At 36.9% G+C, this 5,383-nt stretch overlaps 1 pseudogene; it reads right to left on the reverse strand.

Annotated features, from left to right (window-relative positions):
• Nucleotides 1-5,383, reverse strand: part of LOC118826312 — a 545,149-nt pseudogene that overhangs the window by 440,456 nt on the left and 99,310 nt on the right.

The following is a 5,383-nucleotide window of genomic DNA, read 5'->3' on the forward strand; positions in this document are numbered from 1 at the left end:
AAAGTGAGGACTCCAACTGCAAGTTTTGAATGAACTTAAGCCATTTAAGCCATTTACCAGGGAGACCATTAAAGAGAAAGTTGCAATAGAAGTCTGTGTATCGTAAAAATGGGGACATAGGCCTCCATGACACGCTGAACAGTGGGGGACTGTGGGGGCCAATAAACATAACTTAGTTGATGCACAAAGCCAACTAAATGACATAACTTAAAAGCAAAACTCCAAATGGGCATGTGTATTTAAACTTTTTAGTTCATTTGCTGAACATATTATCTGAATCAAAGGAAAACAACACTATTCAAACCAAAAGCAGACAATCCAAATAAGTAAAAAGATGAGCAAACATAATCCAGAACTGAACATAACTTTTTTTTTTATTTGCATCAAACGGACATAAAACCAGGATCAACACAATGTAGTACCACATTAGCATTCAGCCATTCTAACGTTAGCCAAATACAGCAAATCACACACCCATATTGAGTGCTAAACAACCCAGCAAAACTGCTAACAACAACTTTGCAAGAGTGGAAACTCACTCATCATGGCTGCAATCAAGAGAGGTACAGGAAGGAGGCAGAGGGCTTGGGGGTGGATGGCTGTTAGCACTGCAATTGGGTGGTCAATCAACAAGAAAAAGTCCAGCAAAGTCCATGAGCCAGTAATCCAATGATCCAAAAACTGGGAAATCCAAACATACAAGGGAAAGACAGTAAAACAAGCCAAATAAAAAACACTAACAAAAAAGTGCCAGAGAGAAGCAACAGAAAGACTCTCAACCAGAAATGACCCAGATCCAGGTTCAGAAAATCAAAATAGTTTTTGAATGTCAAAACAGAATGTGACAACTTAAAGTTGGACATTCATGAACTGCACCATATAATTATTTAACTGACTCTTTCAATTTGTGGGGTATGAGGTTTAAAGACTCATCTATAATGCTGGCTGAGGTAACAGGCCATTAACACTTATTTATCTAAAAAGTTTACTGTCTTTCTCAGTGTAAGCCACATCACCTACTGTGGCCTTTTGTGGTGTTATTCTTGTTTAATGTAGCAATGGTTTAAAAACATGACACCCCAAGGTGCACAGAGAAATTTAACAGTGCTGGGAGTTCTGCACCTTTATTTAAGACGAATTTTTGGATGCTGTGTAACATGGTGTGTCTTATCTGGTGGCCTCAAATCTAAAAATAATTTCTAGTGATACAGGTATTAAGTTGAAAGACTCAGTAATACTTGAAGAAAAACTAAATGTGTAAAGTTCTGCCTGACTGTGCCCAAACATTCTGCCTCAACAGTGAACATTTTTGGATGAAGTGTGTTCTTCATTTATTCAGTGATTATTATTCGGTGAGAACAGCACAGCTCAACTCACCACTGCATAGTTCAGATGTAGTTTTCAGTCAGAGTCCTTTTCATCTCACTCAGCACAGCAGAGCTGGTCACAGAACTGAATCACAGCTCTTCATGGTTCTCAGAAGGTGAAACTTGCAAACAGCAGCTTCTCTTCAACTTTGACTGCTTGGACAGCTCATAGGTTGTTGGATTTATTTTATTTTTCCTTAGTTGAGTCATGCTTGAGAGGAGGCATGGATGTATATTGTGGATGCTTTCTTAAAAAGATTTTAAAAGGTGCACCAGGTCTCTTCAGGTCTCAACTGCCCTTTTTCTCTTATTCTGCAATACAGAGACTTTTGAGAAAATCTTCTCATTTTCTTAGCATATTGATAGAAAAATGTACAGATTAAAAGTTTGGAATAAGTCAATATTTGTAAAGAAATATATAATTATTAAAGAAAATGTAATTGCTCAAAAACTTACTCTGTCTGTGCAGACTCTGAGCAGTAATGCGGTTTCTCTCCTGTGTGAACGCACTGGTGTTTCTTCGGGACACTGCTTCCTTTAAACCTGTTCCCACACTCAGTGACACAGTTTGCTTCTTGTGTGAATGCGCTTGTATGCTTGGAGATTACCTTGTTGACTAAAACTCTGTCCACAGTCTGAATACTGATATGGTTTCCCTCCTGTGTGAATGCGCTGGTGTTTCTTGAGGGCACCACTTTCTCTAAAACACTTTCCACAATCTGAGCAGTAATACGGTTTCTCTCCTGTGTGAATGCGTTGATGTATTTGGAGACTATGCTGTTGAGTAAAACTATTTCCACACTCTGAGCAGTGATATGGTTTCTCTCCTGTGTGAATGCACTGATGTATTTGAAGAACACTGTGCAATAAAACTCTTTCCACACTCAGCAGTGATATGGTTTCTCTCCTGTATGAATGCACTGATGTGTTTGGAAATTACCCTGCTGAATAAAAGTTTTGCGTTCCTCCCTTATTCACCATGTCCTAAGAGCAAGTGACCAGAGTGAGTAGAGATTAATAATACATATGTATACTCTTTAGACTCATATTAGAAATGATTTAACTGTTTTAAGTCATTTTGTTTAGAATGATAAGGTGCACTGTTGAAAGATGCTTGCCCACTGCATTTAAGTGCATCAGCATTTTCTGCTTAAAATCATAGACAAAATTCTGCTTACCATCGCTCATTTTCCACCCGCAGTCCTATTTACTTTTTTCCTTCCTTCTTTAATTTAGTTGTACTTTGTAAGTGAGTAGTTTAGTGAGTAATTTTAATCTACCTCAGTGTCAGCAACATTGTCTATAAATCATTTTATATCAGGCCTAGTCATTTTTTTTCTTTCAATTGTTTGTAATATTTGTTTAGGTTTATTTGGATATTTAGGATTATTTTGCACTAAATTCACATGTTTTTGCCCAATTTTTAACCTTCAGTTATTTCAAATGAAATTGGCTTGAAACAAATATTTTACCAATAGTTTTTTTAATAAAACAAATTTTAAACATACCCATCTGCTGTATGTTATATACTTTATATGTTTTTTTTTTTACTACATTAATGTTCAACACTGTTAGCCAGGTTTCGGCCCTGTTATTCAGTCATTTTGGGTCAAAACAGTTCTAAAACTAAATTTAATTTAGTAGCTTATGTTACCAGAAGTGTCAGTTTGGTAACAAGACTTATTAGTTCTAACTACGAATACAAGATTTTTATTATTTATTTGAAAATTTCTAAAAACATCTCATAAACCTCAAAAACAGTTGGTAGTGAAGTAATGAACACCATACAAACTGAAAAGTGTACAGATGTATATTATTTATTAATTTATTCATTTTCTCCCTCATGTAAATCATTTGAATGTGAATTTGTTTTTTCCTTTTCATTACATAAATCATGACATGCAACTCCAAGCACAGAGACTCCACTGAGCTCCTGACCTGCTGTGAAGTACGGGGAATGGTTGAGAGTCACATGCAAAATGGAGAGCGAGACACGTTGAAAAAGCGGGCTGACTAGCTGATGATGTTGACCTGTATGTTGTTTCTGCCAGCCTGTTTATAGCCAGGTCTTTTCTCAGTAGTTGGGTGAAGACTAGAGAGTGAGAAGGAAACCAGTAGAGGCACTGGGAGCATAATCAAGGCTGAAAAGTCACCAGTGAAGCAGTTCTTAAGTAGTTATACTAGCTGAGAAGTTTATATGTTTGTGATAGTAAATAAAAGCTCCATCCATGAGTGAGTTTACATGCACTTTTTTTTGTCAGTAATCTGATCAAAGCGTTTTCATGTTCTTGAGTAATCAGATCATGGGGAAAATCTGGGTCATGAGTCAGACAGTAATCAGATTTCTGCTTTGCAACCAGCCAATAAACTTACTCAAACTTCATGCTGCAGCTTTTTTTTTTTTTAAACATCACATTTAAAAAATGTTTCCAGTGTCTTTCTGTTACCCATGTCCCAGTGCCTTCCTGCCATTACAAACCACCTGCTGGATCGCCTGCAGTTTGCATACAGAGTTAACATTTATCAATGATGTGGTCACTTAATGCTACAGCATCTCAACAGACCTGGAACCTACACTAGAGTTCAGTGGAGCTCTGACTTCAGCTCAGCTTTCAACACCATAGTGCCAGAGCTCCTGATCACCTGCTGTTCAAAACTCAAAAGACTGTAGAAATGGTGGTGGAGTTCAGGTGCAGCCAGACATGCCAACAGCTTCGTCAGAGCTGTATTGCTTATCAACTACAGTGGATACCTCACACTGTTAATTTAAACTTAAATTGAACCGAACAATCTCAATTATGTTTTACAGTGTAACTCCTCCTGTAGCATAATGCTTATTTGCAGAACTGTACAGATGTTAATTTTATAAATGTTCATATCGTTCAGTGTATAGTTGTTAATAACAAATTGGGATATTAACTCAGATATATTAGTATGTTACAAAAAAGTTATTTTACTGTAGTGTAATAGATAATTCACATTTAATTTTGCATAATTTGTATCTTAGATTTTTTACTGTAGCCTTTATTCTATCAAACAGTAGGTTGGAGAAACATTAACCTAAGACTTTGGTAACACTAAACATTTAAATGTTAATGGTAAGTTCAACATAGTGTGGAATGAAAATGTGCTTATTATAGAAACAGTGGATCATATAGACAGTTGTAAGTCCCAGTCAGGAAGCTGAAGGGAGCACTCTGATTGGTTGAGTAATACATCACTCCACCCTGTACAGAGACAAACAGCATTCCCTCCTGTGCTTGGGAATCAGTCCAATTCAAACCACTTTAAAGTAAAAGTAAAATCTTTAGCAGCATCTGTCTTATTAAGAGAACAACATAAATAACGTTTGGAGAAAAAGCAGAGAGGTAATTCAGCCTCATAGATTAGATTTTAAAGAAGCTCATTCTATTCTATATGATGAACAATGATGTCTACATTCATTGTGTGTGGTGTAAATTCAGAATTAGAGTTTCTCTACAGCCGTTTTCTCTATTTCACTGCTCTGATATCTGTTATAATGGTTCACTGTCTCCCATTTTACACCCTCGTATAGAACCATCACTGCTGGACATTCACTTCTACTAGAACTTTAATCCTCCACTGAGTTTAGTTATAAACTGTAACACTCTCACACGTGTTCTTTCTTTAATCTACATATCAGTATTGTATGTAAGTTTATGATAAACGTAACGTGTGTAATAAAGTCTCTGCTGTTGTGCGATCTCTCTCCTTCTTCTACAATGCTGCTGCTCCATTTTACTTTCGGTTTCATACAGGGAGTGCTCAGCTGTGGTGTAGTCGAACATTCGAACATTCTTTCCTTGTCGGTTTGTCATGAAATAAACGTGCAGAAAAGATCACACGTACATTTCCTGACGCATGAGAACACAGAAAACAAACTACAAACAAATATGTGCAGCCAGCAAGGTTGGAGAGCTTAGGTTGGGGACTTTTAATTTGACGGCAGCCCCTCCAAGAAAGCCATTATCGGCACGCGTATAGGCTCGCGTTAT

Source organism: Colossoma macropomum, unplaced genomic scaffold, assembly GCF_904425465.1.
Source record: "Colossoma macropomum unplaced genomic scaffold, Colossoma_macropomum, whole genome shotgun sequence".
NCBI classification, from domain to species: Eukaryota; Metazoa; Chordata; class Actinopteri; order Characiformes; family Serrasalmidae; genus Colossoma; species Colossoma macropomum.